This window comes from Dama dama, chromosome 13 (genome assembly GCF_033118175.1).
Source record: "Dama dama isolate Ldn47 chromosome 13, ASM3311817v1, whole genome shotgun sequence".
In the NCBI taxonomy this organism is placed as follows: Eukaryota; Metazoa; Chordata; class Mammalia; order Artiodactyla; family Cervidae; genus Dama; species Dama dama.
The window spans coordinates 72,590,197-72,612,784 of record NC_083693.1 but is presented as its reverse complement, the minus strand read 5'-3'; the positions used below and the strand labels follow the sequence as shown (position 1 = coordinate 72,612,784).

The 22,588-nt window shown below is 34.4% G+C and overlaps 1 long non-coding RNA gene, 9 other non-coding genes and 3 pseudogenes across 10 annotated transcripts in view; all 13 read right to left on the bottom strand.

Annotated features, from left to right (window-relative positions):
* Positions 1-22,588, bottom strand: part of LOC133068244 (uncharacterized) — a 68,019-nt gene that overhangs the window by 21,053 nt on the left and 24,378 nt on the right. Inside the window, exons 3-12 of the long non-coding RNA XR_009695479.1 lie at positions 19,152-19,228; positions 11,642-13,859; positions 9,829-9,870; positions 6,852-6,910; positions 4,857-5,564; positions 3,974-4,033; positions 2,998-3,068; positions 2,541-2,599; positions 1,524-1,607; positions 554-637 (exon numbers count right to left, since the gene is read on the bottom strand). This is a non-coding gene — a long non-coding RNA (uncharacterized LOC133068244). The remainder of the gene's footprint in view (positions 1-553; positions 638-1,523; positions 1,608-2,540; positions 2,600-2,997; positions 3,069-3,973; positions 4,034-4,856; positions 5,565-6,851; positions 6,911-9,828; positions 9,871-11,641; positions 13,860-19,151; positions 19,229-22,588) is intronic.
* On the bottom strand, positions 255-314 carry LOC133068716 (small nucleolar RNA SNORD113/SNORD114 family; annotated as a pseudogene).
* Positions 1,109-1,186, bottom strand: LOC133068688 (small nucleolar RNA SNORD113/SNORD114 family; annotated as a pseudogene).
* On the bottom strand, positions 2,291-2,365 carry LOC133068682 (small nucleolar RNA SNORD113/SNORD114 family). Its single transcript, XR_009695642.1, has one exon. It is a non-coding gene; the product is annotated as a small nucleolar RNA SNORD113/SNORD114 family (small nucleolar RNA).
* LOC133068687 (small nucleolar RNA SNORD113/SNORD114 family) lies at positions 2,818-2,892 on the bottom strand. The gene has a single exon (XR_009695647.1). It is a non-coding gene; the product is annotated as a small nucleolar RNA SNORD113/SNORD114 family (small nucleolar RNA).
* On the bottom strand, positions 4,495-4,567 carry LOC133068694 (small nucleolar RNA SNORD113/SNORD114 family). The gene has a single exon (XR_009695653.1). It is a non-coding gene; the product is annotated as a small nucleolar RNA SNORD113/SNORD114 family (small nucleolar RNA).
* Positions 5,460-5,536, bottom strand: LOC133068700 (small nucleolar RNA SNORD113/SNORD114 family; annotated as a pseudogene).
* On the bottom strand, positions 6,428-6,502 carry LOC133068683 (small nucleolar RNA SNORD113/SNORD114 family). The gene has a single exon (XR_009695643.1). It is a non-coding gene; the product is annotated as a small nucleolar RNA SNORD113/SNORD114 family (small nucleolar RNA).
* On the bottom strand, positions 7,349-7,423 carry LOC133068698 (small nucleolar RNA SNORD113/SNORD114 family). The gene has a single exon (XR_009695655.1). It is a non-coding gene; the product is annotated as a small nucleolar RNA SNORD113/SNORD114 family (small nucleolar RNA).
* LOC133068703 (small nucleolar RNA SNORD113/SNORD114 family) lies at positions 11,331-11,403 on the bottom strand. The gene has a single exon (XR_009695658.1). It is a non-coding gene; the product is annotated as a small nucleolar RNA SNORD113/SNORD114 family (small nucleolar RNA).
* Positions 13,123-13,196, bottom strand: LOC133068706 (small nucleolar RNA SNORD113/SNORD114 family). The gene has a single exon (XR_009695661.1). It is a non-coding gene; the product is annotated as a small nucleolar RNA SNORD113/SNORD114 family (small nucleolar RNA).
* LOC133068699 (small nucleolar RNA SNORD113/SNORD114 family) lies at positions 15,915-15,989 on the bottom strand. The gene has a single exon (XR_009695656.1). It is a non-coding gene; the product is annotated as a small nucleolar RNA SNORD113/SNORD114 family (small nucleolar RNA).
* Positions 22,215-22,289, bottom strand: LOC133068709 (small nucleolar RNA SNORD113/SNORD114 family). The gene has a single exon (XR_009695664.1). It is a non-coding gene; the product is annotated as a small nucleolar RNA SNORD113/SNORD114 family (small nucleolar RNA).

The window sequence follows — 22,588 nt, the reverse complement described above, 5'->3', positions numbered from 1 at the left end:
GCCTCCTCCAGGTGTGATCCTTCTGATCAAGGGATCAAAACGGTGTCTCTTATGTCTCCTGTATTGGCAGATGAGTTGGGCATTCCTCTTTATCTATTCACTTCTATTTTATTCTACCATCAGTCCATTAGTAATAGTAAATCTTAATCTAGGATATCAAAATAAGAATGTGATTCTTGATATATTTCTAACATTCATCTACCAGATCATTGCCAAAACAGAGATTCAACTAACTATCTTTTGTGTTGGGAGTAACAGACACATAGTACTCATTGTCTATAATTCATTTGCCACCAGTTGACATCATGGGTCTATGTTTGAGTCTCTTTTCCTTCATTCATTTCTACTTCTGTATCAACGAAATTAAACTATTTCATTGATAATGATAGTATTTCATTACAGTATTTCAACATAGTATTTCATTATCAGTTAACTGATATAATGTTCCAAATGATTTGGACATAGTCTATTTTCATTATATTTATTATTTTTTATTATTACTGTTAAATCCTTAAACAAATAAACAAAGACAAGAACTTTAACTTTTACTCACCTTTGTTGCCCTCCTGACAGAGGCAACATGATGATCCTAATCAGAGCAGAAGCTGAGATCAGCTTGTAGGATCCATTCTGGAAACTACCAAGCAGAGAAGATGATAAAAAATGGAGACAGTCTCTCCATGTATTCACTTTTTCCAACAAAGAGTCATTTAGGTATTTACTGATTAATGGTAATATTTCTTTATTTTTCACTTGAAACAAATGAAGCATCAAAGTTGTACCTGACTCAGAGTAGAAACTATTACTTATTATTGTCTGCATCATCCTTGGATAAAGATATAATACACTTGATCCATCTAATATCAACTTCAATTTTATTAGTATTCTTTTCATGACTATATATTCCAAGAATGAACAATATTTCAGCCTCTTCATCTTTACTTAATCATTTGTTTATTTATTCTGCCATTTATTCTTTTAGAGTGAGATTTTGTAAAAACTCACGGACACAAAGACCAAGAACAGTATCTTTGTATTGAAAATATTCCTGACGTATGTCAACAGAATCAGTAGACTCAAAACAGGGACTGGGCTAGATTTCTTCGTGTTGGACCTCAGAGTTTCAGACACATGAGTACTCATCGTATATGTGACTCATACTCCACTAGTCTTCATCATTGGTCCAACTATGGAACTCTTTCTTCATTCTCATATATATTTACTGATCAATTCATCAGTTCACTAATAATAGTAAAATAACTATCTGTGAATCACAAATATTCAAGGAAAAGATCCTCAGTATCTCTAATATCTATCTATACAGGCATTTGCCACATGGAATATACTTATTTCATTGATCATCTTCATTGATATCAACACCAATTAAGCAACATAATATCTCATGTCACGTCTGTATTCATCTATAAACCATGGCTACTCTTCTTTGAATACATTTAATGCTATTTTTATTATCACAGTGAATAAACAAACACTCACACTGAGAGAATTTGACAATTACTTACATGACCCACATGTATTTATACACAGGAAAACCAGCGGAGGTCCTGATCACAGTCAGATGCTTAATCAATTCAGGTGTATCCATTCTGAGGAATACAAATCAGAGCAGATGATAACAAGATTGAAGGACACTACACTAATTTTAATTTTCACATAGTTGCTTAGGAATATAGTACATTGGGATCATATTTATTAATTCATTCTTAATAAACAAAACAAGGTCAAGCTTGACACAGACCAAGAATAAAAACAATTACTGTTATTTACTGTCTGTATCATTCTCAGCCACAGAGGTCAAGGGCATGAACTTAATGAACTTCAGTATTATCAATCAATATTAAGAGTTTTTATCGACTCACCACATATATTAAGAGTGAATATAATTCAACATCTTCATTGTAACTTATTTACACTTGTACATTGATTTTTTCTTTGGGCTATTTTTCATAGTAAGATAAAAAATTGATAAACACAAGCCAAGAAAATTATTCTTTTGTTTTACTAATATTTGTCTGTAATAGTATGCCAAATAGAAGCAACAGATTATATTTCGTTTTTATTGGACCTCGGGCTTCCCTTGTGGCTCAGCTGGTAAAGAATCTGCCTGAAGTATGGGAGACCTGAGTTCAATCCCTGGGTTGGGAAGATCCCGAAGAGAAGGGAAAGGCTACCCACACCAGTATTCTGGCCTGGAGAATACCATGGACTGTACAGTTTATGGGGTCGCAAAGAGTTGGACACAACTGATTGACTTTCATTTTCACTTTTTTTGGACCTCAGAGTTTCAGGCACATAGTATTCACCATCCATGACTCATACGCCATCAGTCATCATCACTGGTCCATGTGTGGGGCCTCTATTTCCTCATTCTTATCGGCATAAGTCCATTGATTGATTCATTAGTTGACCAATATTATTATTATTCACTGTATTATAAAAAGTTTCACACTTTTATAATACAGTGAATACATGAGAAAAAAGTTCTCAAAGACATAAATATTAATTATTGTATTACTCACATCAGTCTATAGAGCCCAAGACCATGGAAGATACTTCAACCCATTGGTGTGCGTCCATTCTAAGGAGTACAGAGCAGACAAGACGAAAACAAAATTGAGACTTTCTCTGAATTGGTCTTTTGTTTTCTTCATTTTGTTTACACAGTTATGAGAGTATTATTTTCCATAATTTATACTTATATATAAGTTTACATATAAAGGTAATAATGTGATCCTTAGAAAAACGATTCTAACATCTTTCCATAAGATCCCTTCAGACAGAGGCAGCAGGTGTTGACTGGACCTCAGAGTTTCAGACACAAAGTGGTCACCGTCCCTGACTCATACTCCACCAACGGTCATCATTGGTCCAGATCTGAGCCCGCTTCGTCATTCTCATGGACATTTTCCATGATTGGTGCTTTGAATTATATTTTACAAAAACTCATTAAATACAAGAACTTGAACCTTTACTCACATTCTTCTCTAGGCTCTCAATACACAAAGGAAACCATGGAAAATTCATATATCCGCTTGAGTGCATTGATTCTGGGAGGCACAAGGAAAAGTAAATAATGAAATATCTAAATCTTTTCTCCCTCAGTCTTTGTTGTAATCATTCATTTTTTTCATTTACTCAGGTAACTATTAACTCTTCTAAACATATGTACATTTGATCTATATATAAATTTATAACATTACAAAGTTGACATTCTCTACTTGAGACAGACCCAGGCTTATCAAACTGGGAACTACTTATCAATGTCATTGTCTGCAAGATCCTTAGAAACGGGGGTAACATCACTGGTCCATTTATTTCTCAACATGCATCAGTTTTCTCAGTTTATATTATTTCTTGCCTCACCACGTACATTCATGGGTGGACAAGGCATCAGTATCACCATTATTTATCTGCATTTCATTTATTAGTTCTGTCATTGATTCATTTATATTAATAATATGGAAATCAATGAATTCAAAATTACAAGAAGAATATGATTATATATTCCAAACATCAATCTATAGGCTCATTGATGAGAAAGGAAACAGTTCAGATTTTTGTGTGTTGGATTCCAGACTTCCAGACATGTGGCATGTGACTTATGCCACATTGACCTGAAGTTAGGTTTCGTTCACTCATTCTCCTCTACATTTCTGTATACAGTAATTCATCAATATACTAATTAAAATTAAATAAATATACATGAATCACAGAAACAAAAAGACAAGAGCCTCAGCATCATTCTTCTTTAGAATCATTGCCTAATTGAATATAGCTCTTTCATTAGTCACTATTGTAAAAACAGATTAAACAACATTCTGTTTCATACATTTCCATTTGAATTGCTGGACCGAAGTTGGTCTCTTTCCTTATACTTAATACAATTTAAGTTATTACAGGGAAACCCTCAACACATCACCCAAACCAAGCACAAGCTTTGATTACTACTCACAGAGGGCTTGACGCTCCTATAGTGATGCCACCATGAACTTCTGAGTTCTGAGTCGTCTTTCTGAGAAGGACAAAGCACAACATGTAACAAAATCGAGACATTAAATCCATTATTCTGTGCACTCTGCCTTACATTTAGCCTACCAATTACTAATATACTAATTTGGGACAATACTTACAAATTTCCTTTTTAAAAAATGAGTAATATTGAACTGGCTATGGACCCAGAATAAGAACATCTCTATTAACATGAGTCAAAGAAGTTAAGGCACTCAAACCACTTGTTTTTCTTAATGGAATTCAGTATCCTCAATACATTTTAGTAGTTTTTACTGCCTCACCATATATCTCATGCTGTTAACCTTTACTTTTTAATATTTATACATTGATTCTTAATTAATTATCCACTTATAATAAGAATCAAAATACATGAAAATAATCTAAGAAAACAGTCCATTTAGATTCCTAAAATCAGCCTTTAGGATCATTTCAAAAAGAGGCAATAGACTGTATGTCTCTTTAGTAGACCTCAGATTCCAGAATGAAGTTGTCATCGTCCGTGACTCATACTCCACCAACGGTCATCATCGATCCACATTTCAGCCTCCTTTTGTTCACTCTTCTGTACGTTAATTCCTTATTCATAGATAATAGTTTTTAAAACCCTACAATTATACATACATACAAAACCAAAGAATAAGAAACTTGAATACTCTACATCTGTCCTTAGAATCATTTATCACATGATCTGTTTCATTAATTATTCTTACTCTACTCTAAATTTTAATTTAAAAAATGCTTGGGAATAATCTCATATTTATCACTGGCCAATAAATATACTTTTTAAAAAGCTATCAAATGAAGACATGAACTTAACTACTCACATGGGCCTCTATACACCAAAGACATGGAGGCACCTAGAGAGCATGTCCATGAAAGAACTTTTCAATCAGCTCAACTGGTCCATTCTGAGAAATACAAAGCAGAGTAGATGATTCAATAAAAATGAGACCTTGTCTGAACTGATTTTCCATTCCATATTTTATTTATTTAAAGCACCTTGGTAGTCACTAATTTTTCATACTTTAATTTTTTCTTAACAAAAGGAATAACCTCAAATTTAAGATTGACATAGAAAATAAAACTGACTCTAATTTTCAGAAAATAAAACTGACTCTTGGTGATCCTTGATCAACTGATACCTAAGAGGCATCAGTGTTTTCAATTTCTATTAATAATAACTCTTGCCTCACCACATATCTTCACAGTTAGACAATGCCTCACTCTCTTTTATCTATTCCTTTAGTACTTCTCTAATGGTCCTTCATCTATTTATTTATACTCCTTTAATAGTTACATTATTGATCCATTAACAATAATGAATTTAATCAAAGAACTCAGGGTAAGAATACGATCTCTGTATATTTCTAGTATCTGTCTCTACAAGATCATTTCCAACAAAGGGATTTGATTAATTATGTTTTGCGTTGGACCTCAGAGTTCCATACACACATATTGTTCACCATCTATAATTCACGTGGCATCAATTGTCTTCATTGCTTCATGCTGACTCTCTTTTTCTTCATTCATTTCTACATTTGTATAAAATCAATCATTAATTCATTAGTAATAATAAAATGAACACAAAAGTCACACCATCCAAGAATAAGATCCCTGAATATCTCCAATATCTAGCTATAGAATTATTTCACACATGAACTGATGATCTTTCATTAACCAATGTCAATAGGGCACGATAGTAATTAAAAAATATGTTTCATAGCATATTCATCATTGGCCATAACTTCTTTATTTAATACTTCAAATAATTCAAGGAATAGATTTAAACAAATGACCCAATCTAAGGTGACAAACTTGACCATCATTCGCCTTTTTCTCCTTCTAATCCAAAGGCAATAGGACAATCTTGATCACAGCAAAAGCTGAAATCAGCTGGACATCATTTCTGCATAGTACCAAGCAGACTCCAGTCATAAAAATTTGAGACAGTCTATCCATTGAGCCCTACTTTCCACAATTCATGGACGTAGTCATTTAGGTATTTATTAACTTATGGTAATATTTAATTGTGTTTCCCTTAACAAAACAAACTCAGATCAACAGACTCAGATCAATAATAGGCTACAACTTATCAATGTCTATATCGTCCTTACTCAAAAATGCATAATACACTTGATCCACCAGTTATCCATTTGAATTCATATTAATGTCATTTCTCTTTACTACACACTTAAGTAAAGAACAATATTAACCCATCTTTAGTCATTCATTCATTTCTATTCATTTATATACTTTTTGATTCTGTCAGTAATATTGTTATAATAATTTTTTAAAAACTTCATGAACCATGAATAATAAAACAAGATCAATACATATTCATGACATCTGTCTATAGGGACACTCCCAACTAAGGAAATGAACTAGATTTCTTTCGCTGGACCTCAGAGTTTCAGACACACAGTATTCATTGTATACGACTCATATGCCATCAGTCATCATCACTGGTCCAACCATCAGACCCTTCTCCTTTACTCTGATCTACCTTTGTTTACTGATCACTTTATTACTTCATTAATAATAATAAAATAAGCATCTATGAATCAAAAAACCGAAGGACAAATCCTTCAATATGACTAACTTGTGCCTATATTATCTTTAGGCTCATGGAATATATTTATTTCAATAATCATCTTCAATGCAGCAAATATTGACTAATCAACTTTATTCTCATCTGTATAAGTTCATCAATTAACTCATTATTACTAATACTAATTATATGTCAAACTTTTCATAATACAGTGAATACAGAGAGAGAAAAAAGCTTTCAAAGACACAAATTTGCTTACTGCATTACTCACCTTGGTCTATAGAGCACATGACCATGGGAGATGCTGAAATCTGCTAATAGGCATCCATTCTGAGGAGTAAAAAGCAGAGGAGGTGATAGAAAATAATTGAGACTTTCTGTATATTGGTTCTTATTTTCTTCACTTCATTTACTCAGTCACAAAGGTATATACATTTTCCATGGTTTACATATCTATAAGCATAAATAGAAATATAATGATATGATCCTTAGACAAAGAGCTAACACCTTTGGCCCATACATTTCTTTATGTGCATCAGTTTCTCTAACTTAGATTAATAGTATTTCTGGCCCCATGAAATACACTACAGTTGATAAGGCTTCATTCTTGTTTTTAGTTATATTTTGTTTATTGGTTCTATCATTGATCAATTTATATTAATAATATAGAAATTCATGAATCCAAAATTAAAATTAGAATATTGTTATTTACTCCTAACACTGATCCACAGAATAATTGGCAACAGAGGAGATAGATTTTGTTTTGTGTTGAAACTGTAACTTCCAGTCACAAAGTACTCACCATATATAATTCACACGCCATCAGACATCATCATTGATCCAGGTTTAGACCTCTTTTTCTTCCTCCCATCTACTTCTGTTTAGTGATTAGTTCATTACTTTACTAATCATAATTAAATAAATATCTGAGTCACAAAAGCTCAGGGACAAGAGCCTTCAGTAGCTTCCTCGTTTTTCTTTACAATCACTGCTTAATTGAGTATACTTCTTTCATTAATCACCCTCATTATTCTAAAGATAGATTAATCAACCCAGGGTTTCATACATTTCCAATTTAATCACTAGACCATGGTTAGTATTTTTTTACCCAGAATACATTTTTTAATATTTCAAAGAATAAACTAAACAAACCACCAAAAGTAAAATAAGAACACTATTATGTTGGTTTCCATGTATAGGCAAATTTAGAGACTGTTGACCAAGGCATATGCTTAAATCAGTTGGAATAGGTCCATTCCAAAACACAGAAAGCAGAGTAGATGATAACATGATTGAGATGCTTTCTCTATTAATCTTTGGATCTACATTTCACTATTCAGTGATTATGCTATATATTACCAGGGTTAATATATAACTCTTTCCTAAGAAAACAAACCACACTGAACACTCTACTAATGCAGAACAAATACTGGCCATTATTTATATTATCTATAACATCTAGCTAGAGGAAATGTCCTTGAACCATTTATTTTTTAATTAACTTACTGTTTATTTATTAATATTATCTTTAGCCTTACATGCTCAGTCGCTCAGTTGTGTCTGATTCCTCGCGATCCCATGAACTTTAGCCCACCACACACACACACACACGCACAACTGCACTCATCTCACACGCTAGTAAAGTAATGCTCAAAATTCCCCAAGCCAGGCTTTAGCAATAAGTTAACTGTGAACTTCCAGATGTTCAAACTGGTTTTAGAAAAGGCAGAGGAACCAGAGATCAAACTGTCAACATCCGCTGGATCATCAAAAAAGCAAGAGAGTTCCAGAACATCTATTTCTGCTTTATTGACTATGCCAAAGCCTTTGACTGTGTCGATCACAATAAACTGGAAAATTCTGAAAGAGATGGGCATACCAGGCCACCTGAACTGCCTCTTGAGAAACCTGTATGCAGGTCAGGAAGCAACAGTGAGAACTGGACATGGATCAACAGACTGGTTCCAGATAGGAAAAGGAGTACGTCAAGGCTGTATATTGTCACCCTGCTTATTTAACTTATATGCAGAGTACATCATGAGAAACGCTGGGCTGGAAGAAGCACAAGCTGGAATCAAGATTGCCAGGAGAAATATCAATAACCTCAGATATGCAGATGATAACACCCCATATGGCAGAAAGTGAAGAGGAACTAAAAAGCCTCTTGCTGAAGGTGAAAGAGGAGAGTGAAAAAGTTGGCTTAAGGCTCAATGTTCAGAAAACTAAGATCATGGCATCTGGTCCCGTCACTTCATGGGAAATAGATGGGGAGACAATGGAAACAGTGTCAGACTTTATTTTTGGGGGCTACAAAATCACTGCAGATGGTGACTGCAGCCATGAAATTAAAAGATGTTTACTCCTTGAAAGGAAAGTTATGACCAACCTAGATAGCACATTAAAAAGCAGAGAAATTACTTTGCCAACAAAGGTCTGTCTGGTCAAGGCTATGGTTTTTCCAGTGGTCATGTACAGATGTGAGAGTTGGAATGTGATGAAAGCTGAACGCCAAAGAATTGATGCTTTTGAATTGTGGTGTTGGAGAAGACTCTTGAGAGTCCCTTGGACTGCAAGGAGATGAACCAGTCCATCCTAAAGGACATAAGTCCTGGGTGTTCATTGGAAGGACTGATGCTGAAGCTGAAACTACAATACTTTGGCCACCTCACATGAAGAGTTGACTCACTGGAAAAGACCCTGATGCTGGGAGGGATTGGGGGCAGGAGGAGAAGGGGACAACAGAGGATGAGGTGGCTGGATGGCATCACCGACTCGATGGACATGAGTTTGAGTAAACTCTGGGAGCTGGTGATGGATAGGGAGGCCTGGCGTGCTGCAATTCATGGGGTCGCAAAGAGTCAGACACGACTGAGCAGCTGAAATGAACTAAACAGACACTGTTTCAGATCCCTGTCCTTGAGTGAGTCGTTTAACAGTTCTTTTGATTTTCAAGCACAGACAGATTTATGTGACAAAACTACGTCTTTATAGAGGAAGGCTTAAATCAACTGTGACTCAAATTAAAATTGATAATACACTGTACATTAATTAATTGAGTAATTAGCTCTGAAAATAAATAAAATGGCCTTCCTTTTTTCTCCTTAATTGACCACAGATGTACTGAATTGGCTTACATAAGACCTCCATTCATTTAATTTGTACTTGTAGCCATTTATCCCTTCCAATAATAGAGTTAACACCCATGACAAACCACCAAACCAGAAGCAATTACTTTGACTGTTACTTACGTAAGTTTCTACAGTCCTTAATTGAATCATTGAGCATCCATTCTGTAGAGTACAAAGCAAATATTAAAATAGACAGATAAGACAGACAGGTAGACAAATAAGGGAACCTAGATTCGGATTTTTTTAGTTGAATTCAAGTCAACAAGTGATGAGGAATAAATGCTAGTACTTATTGTTTATTAAAGCTCTGAATGACATAATGATTGATTGATTGAACCAAGTATTAAAATTAATTAATATAATGAATATCTCTGAAACCAACATCAGACAAAAGAATAAGAACTGTGACTATTACACATGTCTGTTTGCACGTCCTCTATTCAGTCAGATAGGAGCTATAGTTGTTCTGTCGCTCAGCCTTGTCACAATCCCGTGGACTGTAGCCCACCAGGCTCCTCTGTCCATGGAATTCGCCAGACAAGACTACTGGAGTGGGTTGCCATTTCCTTTTCCAGGGGACCTTCCCGATGCAGGGATTGAACCCAGGTCTCCTGCATTGCAGGCAGATTCTTTACAGTCTAACCTATAACACCTTTCCAAATGAAACTTGGGTGGAAAGAATTCAGGTAATCTCAATCTTAGATTCAAGCACATTCTCAGAGATTCTCCATGCCTCTTCTACCTTCATATATATATATGAATATATATAACTACACATAGAGCCATTTTATCTTACATTTTTTAAAGAAACTACACCAACAACCAGGAAGAGAAATACCCTCTAAATATATTGACCATTCCAAAACTTAAGAACCTAGCTCTAGTTCCTTTATCTAGATAGCAATTTTTAGAAATGGATTAATCACTCTCCTTGTTTCATAACAAATGGTCTTCATTGGACCATGCATTACTTTCAAGTAACTGATTAAAATATTAACTTATTACTTGATACATTTATAATAGTAACATTAATATTTGTGACAAAAAAGATTCAGGACAGTATTAATGCCTGTCCAAAAGCTCATAAGGCACAGGAAAAAGATTAGATAATTTTTTTAAATTAAAAAGTATCAGAGATCATTGGATTGATCATAATTGGTCATGTGACATATTCTTAACATAGATCCATGTATAAAGCCTTCTCTCAGTTAGGTAGGTAGTTAATCAATAATTACGTAAAAGCTTTGCCCTTCTCTTAATAAAACAAAAACCAACAAACCAGCCCAGAAAAATAGCATGAGCTCTTACATCCACTTATGCAAATGTTCTTTACCCAAAATGGTAAGCTTTAGTAAATTTATTTTACTGGAATCCAGTACTTCAGAAATGTATTAATAATGATTTTTATATTACATATATTATATTACACTCTGTCATATTTGAACCAGGAATAAACCATTTTGTCCTTATTCACTTATACTTTCTTGATTTATTCATACATTGATTTACTGAAAATATAATACTAAGAAGCCCAAACACAAGAACGAACTCTTGAATATTTTTAAATCCTTGAGCAAGCTCATTTCCTATAGAGATAACAAAGAGGAATGAATCTTTTTACACTGGACCTCAGAGTAACAGGGTTTAATCAAAGTCCTTGACTTCAGACACCCCAGGGTACTCATCACCGATCCAGGGTAAGTAATCTTTTACTTCATTTATACCTTTATTTATTGATCCATTCACTGATCCACCAACAGAAATAACATCAATGTCCATGAATAGAAAAAAATCCAAGAACCAGATCCTTAGATATGACCAAGGTCTGTATGCAGGCTCTTTAATTTGATAAACTCTGATGAAAAATTCACTCCAAAATCTTATGACAAGATCTTTTGACTATTACTATTATATTTGTCATTAGGATCCTTACCCACAAAGGTAAGAGCCAAGATCTTCCTCAGAGAAGACTGAAGCAGCCATAGTCTTCATTCTGTGGGGTCAAATGCCAATGTTCAGAAGAAGGAACTGTCCAGATGTAGACTGATATAAAGGATATTAGCTGTGTGATCCTAGGTTAATCATGAAGTCGACTCAAGTCTCACTTTCATCTTTGACCCAAGAAGAGCACTCGTTTTTATTACTTGGTTTAACTAATACTTTCAAATCCTACAATGAGCACAGTTGAGTTCATTACTCAAAAATAAAAACTATTACTACTGCTCATACCTGTCTACAGACCCCTACCCACATAAGTAAAAGCCTAGATAATCCTTTTAATGGACTCAATTTGTAGTGAAATGGCTGAATTTAGAATTTATCATTCATGGCATATTCTCACCAAAGTCTATGCTTGACTCTACTCACACATTAATTCAATTGTTCATTGCTGTATTTATTCAGGTATGGAATTATTCATGGAATATGTGACCATATGTTCAAATATATAAACACACAAAGAAAATGATGGAAATCCAGAATAGAAACAACCCAAAATAGAAATGATCTTCATGTACCTGCCTACATGTTCATATCTAAACTAGGAACAGAGAATTAGGGGTATACATAAAGATGAGTCATTATTCTTTCTTACTGAGCCACATTTGCCTCCTTTTAAACTATTGACTGTGATTAGGACTTCATCTATTTATATGTAAGAACACATCAATATCTAGGAACTAACTAACATCAGATAAGAAACTTAAATAGTATTTATTATCTTCATATGTCTATTTCAATACCTACAGAGATTTAAAGACGAGGTGGTTTTGTTGTTTTTAATAAAACTCAGTGAAAAGAGTTGGATTAACAATAACCATTTTCATGAGGTACATTCTGAAGATGAGCTATGTTCATTCTTTTATCAATTAAATAATTACTCAATCAGCATTTATTTGTAATTTTTCTCTTCTCTAAACAGCCAACTAGCAAATCACCTACACCAAGCAATACTACTGAATCTTAAATTCATCTGCATACATACTCCTTTGAAAAAAGAGCAACAGCCTTTAGGAATATATTTCACTAAAATTCAGTGCTATGTGCTGCACTGTGCTTGGTGACTCAGTCGTGCCCGCCTCTGTGTGACCCCACGGACGGCGGCCCACCAGGCTCCTCTGTCCCCGGGGTTCTCCAGGCAGGAACAGTGGGGTGGGTTCTCATGTCCTTCTCCATTCAGTGCTCTAGTAATGTATAATAATAATCCGTGTTTGCTACATACTCACCTAACTGGTCCATGCTTTCTTTATATTTACCCATCTTTACATTTCTTCATTTACTCATACATTGATTTACTCGTAAAAATCAATCTATCTCCAGAAGATGTCTGTGATCCAGATATCCAAATATTCTGAACTTCTGCTGAATACTCGTTTCCATAAAGGAAAAAAAAAAAAAAAAGGCCACTTGTAAATGATGGACATCAGAGTTAGATATCACTTTAATCAAAATGTTTGATCCAGACACCCTCCCATCTCATGACTGGTCCAGGCTTGGTACTCTTTGTCTTTGCTAATTTATACCTCCATTATCCCATGAGTCACAGGATCCCAGAACAGTCACAAGATGTAACTCTAATCATTGCCTCTAGGCTGATTTCTGACAGTTTACAGACTAGATACGAGCGTAACCTTGTTTCATATCAGGACCATCACAAAAAATTAGCCATAATTAGGCCATACAAATTTAATGCACTCAATTTTAAGCATGATGTAATGAGCCATCCAAAAACCACAATGGTACCCTACATCTAGAACACACACAATAAGTTGCCCCTTCTAAGAGCCTCCTCTAAACAGTTAATAGTCTGGGTCTCTAATAATATTGAAATATTAAATCAACTGTGGTGCAGAAATAATATGGAATAGACAACAGTTTTGAAAAATTTAATTCAATGCCTTCCATCTCTTTTTAAGATGAATCTCAGAGGTACTGAAATGTGTTCATTCTACTCCTTGGGCCATAACACATTCTCACTACGGCCACACTTGGTGTTCTTAGATTTGGTTTTATGCATACAGCCTTTTATTCTTTTGAGCTACTTCAGTGACCACACATGAATAAACCACACAAACCAAGAAAAGAAACTTCATTACTTACATTGCTCTTTACTCACAGAAGTAATAGCCAAGATTCCCATCATTGGACAATAACTGAATTCAATGTGGAATGTTCAATCAGAAAGAAAAAGCAGATTGTTTTAAAGAACGAAAAGTGTAAATTTGGGTTTTTAAAATAGAAGTTAGTTCTACATTACTAGATTAATCAGAAACATTGGTATCTGCCACATTTTCACCTGTCAATCCAACAGAGGTATCCTTTTCATCTATTGACCTACTTTTTAGTGTGAAATAAACTGGTGAAAACTTTTAATATCTTTTTATGAAGACCTTTTAATCCAGCACCCCATATATGAACTATATTATTAAAATTTGCCTATATATCCTTATCAAAACAAAAAGGCCAGATAACATTTTAATGGGGGAAATTTTGATGAATTTAAATTTTTGTTCCAAAAAAATAATCTGACTATACCATACACTAATTATTATAAATTAAATATTTTAATTTATAAATAAATTATTAATTTATTTATTAAATAGCTCTAATAAATGGATGGAAAATCCCATGCATAGCGGAGCCTGGTGTTGGACACAACTGAGTGATTAAACAACACCAAATAGCTCTAAACATAATTTAACTACCTAGACCTTTTTTAAAAAATAAAATACAAAAAATTAAAAAATTAAAAAAAAAAAACATACAGATACAGTCATCTACTACTCAACACTAAATGTTATTCAAAAGTGTTTCAAGTTTCCTCACTGATGACATTTTCTTCAACAATGGAAATATTCTCTATTAGCACTGCCCATTATGCATACTACTATATATAAAAGAGATAACTAACAAACACATACTATATAGCATAGGGAATTCTACTCAGTATTATTTAATCACCTGTATAGGAAAAGAATCTTACAAACCTGAAATATGTACATGTATAACTGATTTACTTTGCTACACACTTGAAACTAACACAGCATTGTAAATCAACTATAAGTGAAAGTCGCTCAGTCGTGTCCAACTCTTTGAGACCCCAAGGACTATAGTTCATGAAATTCTCAGGCCTGAATTCTGGCAGGGGTCGCCTTTTCCTTCTCCAGGGGATCTTCCCAACCAAGGAGTCAAACCGGGGTCTCCTGCATTGCAGACAGATTCTTTATCAACTGAGCTATCAGGGAAGCCCTCATAAATCAACTATACTCCAATTTTTAAAAATGGCAGGCACTGGCCACATAGTGTTACTAAGAAACTAAATTTTTATCTTTGACTATTTGAATTTAAAAGTTAATAGCAAGATGTGTTTAGAGAATAGGGTGCATATTATCCTTCCCTGAAGAAGCAGGGGCTTGGATCTTTTTATTTAAGTGGACTTCCAGGAAGTAAAACAAGATTAATTGGGCTCCTTCCCATATTACATATGTTCCTCACTGGCCCATAGTTTTTACTCTTTTAAATAATACAGATATGAAATTATGCTTTGACTCTCTGGTAATAATGGCACCAATATTGGTGAAGCCTAAAGACACTTAACAAACATACTGAGAGACACTAAATCTATCCATCTGCTTACCACAGAAATCATCAACATGCATTTACTTGAACAGTGAACACAAGAGGATTCATAATTTTGCATTCATAAATCTCATGCTGAAACATTCTCCATGTTTCAATAACTATCTAATCATTTGTATCTTATTTTTAACTATTGATTATATTAAACTACTATTTATCAAAATATTTCATGCTATATTTGCTATATTACTATTGATCATATTTATTACATTAAGTATTATTATTATAAATGATATGAATATTTTTAAAATAAGACATATGACCAGAAACTCACCACCAACAATAACACTGATATTCACATATATCTATCTATACTTTCTCAAAGGAGGAGCACCCTTAGTCTGTCTTACTGAACTCAACTTTTCAGAAATGTGTTAACAATAATTCTTGATTCATAAGCTCCTTTCATAGCTGGATAAGGGGTAGCTCTCCTCTTTATTTCTACTTTATTTATCCATGCATCGATTTACTTATAATAATACCATCCATATTCATGAACAACAAAAGGTCAAGAACACAATCCTTGAATATTTCTGACTTCCTTTGTAAGCACATTTCCCAAAGACACAATGGACCTCAGAGTTACAAACTGGGTTTAATCAAAATAGTATTCAGATGCCCCACGCATACTCATCATCGATCCAGACCTGGTATTCTGTGCCTTTGTTTGATATGTTGTTCTTGACATATTCATTGATTCACTGATGATAATATAATGTTCATGAATTAGGAAAATAAAACCAACATGCTTGAAGATACAAATAAGTCTGTGAAAGTTCACTTCCCACAGAGCTAGAGAAATAGCTTCTTGTGCAATGCAGCCCAGCATTGAAAATATGAATTAATCCATTTCTTGTATTGTATCAGTTCCATATTAGCCATTGGTCCATGTTTAGACTTGCATCCATATTTGAAAGATAGGACAATGAACTTTCATTTTCTACCATGATTAAGAAAAAGGCAAAATTTTCCATTTTTGTATATTCCCCTCCTTGATGGGTTCATAGTCTTTAACAATATCAAAACAGTGTTTCTATCCCCTGTGGTATGAAAATTAAAATTGAAAAAAATTTTAAATTTAAATTTGAGTTAGAAAAATTAAGTAGAACACTAAGACTTGAAAGTCCCTTGGACAGCAAGGAGATTATACCAGTCAATCCTAAAGGATATCAGTCCAGAATATTCATTGGAAGGACTGATGCTGAAGCTGAAACTCCAATACTTTCGCCACCTGATGCGCAGAGCTGACTCATTGGAAAAGACCCTTATTCTGGTAAAGATTGAAGGCAGGAGAAGGGGACAACAGAGGATGAGATGGTTGGGTGGCGTCACCAACTCAATGAACATGAGTTTGAGCAAGCTGGGGAGATGGTGATGGACAGGGAAGCCTGGCATTATGCAGTCCATGGGATCGCAAAGAGTTGGACACAACTGAAGGACTGAACTGAACTGAAATTTTTCAGAAAATGAGTGAAATGCTTTTCATCCTTTTGTCCTAATAAATTCAGTCATGCTGAAATGGATTTATCATAACTCAAATTCCTAACTTATTTTAATCATTTACCAGTGCATGTCCACCTTAGAATTGTTCATGTATGTAGCCATTTATTCCTTCAAAATGTCTCAGTGGATACCCATGACCAAGGCCCCAAACAGAACATGAATTTTATTACTTATATTGATCTCTTCTTTCTTTATCTAAGAGGTAAAAGTCAAGATCTTCACCATGAGTGAATAATCAAATCTGGCAGAATGTTTGCTCTGGGCAGTTAAAAGCAAATTTTAAAAAGAATCAATCTACAATGATCAATATGTAGTTATTGTACATATTGTACAATATGTACAATATTGTATAATGTTGTACATATTGTACAATTGCACAATATGTAATTATCAATTATCAATCTACAATATCAAAATGATCAATAATTAGGTAACCACAATCCTTGATTTGCATCCTATTTTCAACATTTGGAAAGAGCTCTACTTTATATATATTAACTTGTACAATCTTATATTTTATAAAATATGATGGATACCACTGAATCTAGCAGTAAACACCAGAAAAATAACTATAACTATTAAGATTGTGTCTCTCTACATATTACCCATGAAGGGCTAAGATCATCTTTTTCACTGAACTTTAACTGTGTGGAACTGGATCCATGGTAGAGGCAACTCATGGCACAATCTCACCAATGGTCCAAGCTTGACCCTACTTAATAAATTTATTAATTCACTCACTAATTCCTATATTTAATTACTCATGGAATAATAAGACCATCCCTTTATTTTTCCAAAAAGTTTAAATAACCATCAAAACAGAACTGAAACACTATTATTTACAAAAGTCTATGTGCACCATTGGAAAAGCCTAGAATGTTTTATTCTCCCATGGACAACAGCTGTGTAAAACATGATGAATTAGGATCTTTCCATCAAATTGCATGCCTTCCACTGATGCACTATTATTGGCTGACTTTTTGAAAAAGTGACAGAGATACAGATGTATACATTTGATTACTTATAGTTATACTTCAATATCTGTGACCCCCACACACTGGATAAGGAACTTAAATAATATTTACATTTGTCTTCAAGTCATTAGCCAAAACAATAGCAAACTGGTTCTTTTAATGCTTGTTTGTATGCAACATAAAATTGCATAAAAAGACTGAATTAAACACAAATGTGGTCGAATAAAACAGTCTCATCATTGTTCCATGCTCTCCCTCCCAATTACCCAGTTTATTCAATCAACTATTTATGTAAATGTATTTCTCTTTCCTTAGTAAAATGATTGATTGGCAACATGCCTCCACACAAAACAAAAACATTCAGTTTTGTGTGCAAATGACCATCTGCTCCTTACAAAAATGACAAGAGCCTTGACTATTAAGAATCTAAAAAAAACTGTTTTCAGAATTACCAATGTTTCATTACATACCTTACAAAGTTGGACGCCTATATCTCTTATTCTGCGACCACTGACATATTTTTAATTCATAGGCTAAATTTGTTTTAATAAAGCTAGTCACACCCTCAACCAAAAAGCCTGAGAAGAAGGTGTTGTAGGTTCATTTCCCGCAAAGAGAATAATGAGATGACTCTCTGTCATGAACCTCAGAGCTGCAGATGGGCTTAATCACAGTTCTTGTTTGAGAAACCCCATGAGATGCATCACTGATCCCTGCTAGGAAATTTCTTTTCATTTATTGATTAATTTTCTGAGACACACACACACACACACACACACACACACAAGAAACACAATCACAAAATTCCAAAAATCAGATTCTTAAACTTTAGGCTCTTGCCGTATAGAGCTAATAAAACAACATTTCTTCTGTAATGGAAGTCAAAGCTACACATGTGGATGGGTCAAAAATCCCTGCTTTCTATCAAACCCACATGCAGCACTCCTTCCTATGTGGCCCTCTCTGATTTAATTCATTCATATGTCAAAGATGGTTCCATGAAAACATCATGAAACTACCATCAGCAGTCATCTCTAGACTGTCCGCAAAGTTATCAGCCCCTCTACCCACATGCAAATGGTGAAAGCAACTGTGGTAGAAAAGAGAAGATAATACTAAATTAAATCACTGCTATCTTCTAAAGTGACCTCAGTAGTGCTGATTTAGCTCAAACACAACTTGGTCATTGTGACACATCCCCATCACTGGTCCACACTGGAGGTGTTTTATATATTTCATGTATGTAGTACATAATTATTACTTTGGAATTCTTCAGCTAACACTCATGAATAGACTATTCAAACAAAGAATGTGAACCAAGGGACTTACTTATATTAGACTTTATGCTGCTTGCTCACGATAAAAATTCTTTATTAAGTGATTAAATCAGCTGTCCTGTGTTCACTCTGGGGAGGAAAAAAGCTGATTTAGAATAGATTTGGGGTTTTTTTTCCTAATGATTGTTAGTCAGGCAGAACTAGATAACAATAAACTTTGGCTCAAATGCAATTTTTTACTAATCCAGTATTGAATTTTTAGTTATGAATAATATAATAAACATTATTAAGTCCATCACCAAGCCCCAGATTAAGATCTGTAGGTGATGGACAGGGAAGCCTGGTGTGCTGCAGTCCATGGGGTCGCAAAGTGACGGACACGACTGAGCGACTTAACTGAATGATTACAAATATCCATCTCTTAAGTATATGGTTAGTAAAGTCAAGTCTCTCAGTCTCATCGGGTTCTTTGCAATCTATCCACTGTAGCCCGCCAGGCTCCTCTGTCCATGGGATTCTCCATGCAAGAATACTGGAGTAGGTAGCCATTCCCTTCTCTAGGGGATCTTCCTGACCCAGGGATTGAACCAAGGTCTCCTGCACTGCAGGCGGATTCTTCACCATCTGAGACACCAAGGAAGCCTCTAAGTTATGGTTACTTTATAGACTATTGACTGAGGCAAACACTTTTTCTTTTCTTACTTAAAAAAAGAAAAGAAAAAACATTGTACCAGAACTCAAAACATTGCCTCTTGACCACAGATACTAACACATTCCATGTGAAAGAGGACTACAAATTAAACCTGTTCATTTTACTTCAAGATTGTATTAATATTAATACTTATTTTATTCCATTCTACTAATTGTTCCAGGAGCAGGTCTCTTCCTATTTCAGATGTACAATTCTTTCTTTATTCATCCACTGATTCACTTGAAATAACACAATCCAAAAAAAAAAAAAATACAATCCATAACCATGAACCACAAAAGCCCAGGAAAAACCACACTGTCTTTTCCTAACTTCTCCTACTACTTAATTTCTACAAAGCATATTGATTGATTCTCTACGCAGAATTGACCACAGAGTTACACAGAATGCTTACTTAATGTTATTGATTCATTCACTTTCACCAATAGCCATCACTGATCCAGGCATAACTTTCTATTTCTTAATCCACTTATCCCTTCCTGAACTGATTCATTCGTTTACAGATTCACGAATAATAATATACAATCAATAACCTGCAGTGACGCAAAACTAAGAACAAAGGCTTAAACACAACCAAGATCTGTTCATGGCCCTGTTACTGTAGCGTGAATAGACTCAACCACTTTTCACAATAAGGCTCTGTTTTTACACATAGGGGTCCATCAGCACACTTATTTCGTATCAGTCCCTTCCTTGAGATCAGTGCCCACCTGCTCCTTTTTCACTTGATTTGTCATTATATTAAAGCTGGTGATCAACAGCCACAGCCCTATGATCTTAGCCCACAACTGACAAAAACGACATCTGCCATCTTTCAAACTACTCCAGCCTCAGTTAACAAGTGAATCTTAATCAATGAAGAAATGGATTTAGCAAATGTGGCCAGAATATTAAGTAGGAAGTTAATAGAATACTGCTCTGAAAATATGTGAAATTCCTTGCATCCCTTTAGTAATGAATGATCCCTAGTGGGGCTGAGTTGAATTAATCATAAATGTTAATTTATGACACATTCCAATCATGGGCTCATAATTGGCATTCCTTAACTTCACGTGCTATTTGACTATTTATTTTATTGAAATAATTCAGTGGGATCCCATTAATAATCCCCATCGGAGCTTAGAACACCAACACTGATATTTCCTTATTTCAGTCTTTAAGCTCCTTAGTCCCAGAAGTAATAGCCAGGGTCTTCACCATTAAAGCTGATTAAGTCAGCTGTGTGGTGTTCATTTTATAAAGGGAAACAAAAAGTCTATTATTAAAAACTCTAAAAATAGAGTTAACTTTTTTAAAATTGGTATTTGTAGGGAGGAGTAGATTAATCATAAACTCTACTTTATATCATATTCTCATCATTTTCCTAAGAAAGGTACTCTTTCATTTACTTAAGTTTGGCTGTTAAATAATATGAATTCCACTGAATTCGACTGCTCAACAAACTGCAATTAGAGACATCTTACTTTACCTCCTACTTACACAGGAAGAGCCAAGATCTCACATATCCACCACTATATTGATTCAGAGATTCATTCACTTACTGATTTATTGTGTTATTCAGATATTATCATATCTTTATTTTTCTAAAGAGAACTCAAAATGGTTAGACACCAACCCAGAATCAATTCACTGGGCCACGGAAAGGCTCAAACATGCATTTCAAAAAGCAGACGAGCTTAGAATTTTTCTAGAATATCTAACTCAGAAAATAAGACGCATCAGTATCCTGATACCAAAACATGGGTTCTGAATTGGTATGTGGTTTGCTGACCTTTTCAAAAGAAGATTGAGATATAAAATTATAACTTCGTCCGCTTACACAGATGTATCAGTATCTGTGATCGTATCCACTAGACAAGAGCACTGAACAAAATTTTTGTCTATCTATATAGCCATTGCCATTGAGGAGAACAGACTTGTTTCATTTTTATTGTTTTAATAAAAATCAATGAAAAAAAGGATTGGGTTAATTAGAAGTGTTGTCTTACAAAACATTCTCACCACTGGTCTCTCTCTCTTAATTAAATGTGGTTATTTAAACAAGAATTTATATAAGTTAATGCATTTTCATTTCCTTAATACCACAACCAGCCAACAATGCAGTACCAACACAAAGCAAAAACTGTTATAGGCAGATGACCATATATATACACACTCCTTTCCAGAATAGGAAGATCCTTTACTGTTAATGTACAGTAAACAGTCTCAGCTAGATTTTAATAATAATCCATGTTTTATTATATCCCTTAATAATAGGTACATATTTAATTTACTGATACACTTTTTATTTATGGGTCAACTTTATAATAAAAATACAATCCATCCCCAAGAACCACAAATGTACAAACACAAGGTGCCAAGCACTCCTGTGCCACAGAGGGGATAATTTAGCCACGTGTCTTTATAATGGACCTCAGAATCACTTATGGGTTTAATCAAAACTCCCGTTTCAGATACCCCATGGAACTCATCATTGATCCAGACACGATTTTCTTTCTGTATTTACTTATTAAGTGATCCATGAATAACAACACAATCATAAAATTCCAGGAACAAAATCTCCTTTTATAATGGACCTCAGAGAACACGTGTGATCAGTGAACATCCATAATTCATGCAAAATTCATATTCAACACTGATCACTTTGGGTGCTTCTTTTATTTAATTGCCCATGTTCTAAAGAGGGTTCAACAACAAGTGGTGAAGTCACCACCGTTAATCACTTCTCAAACACAGAGTCTTCCGTGGGCTTGCGGAGTGCCCCGCAGTTATTAGCCAGT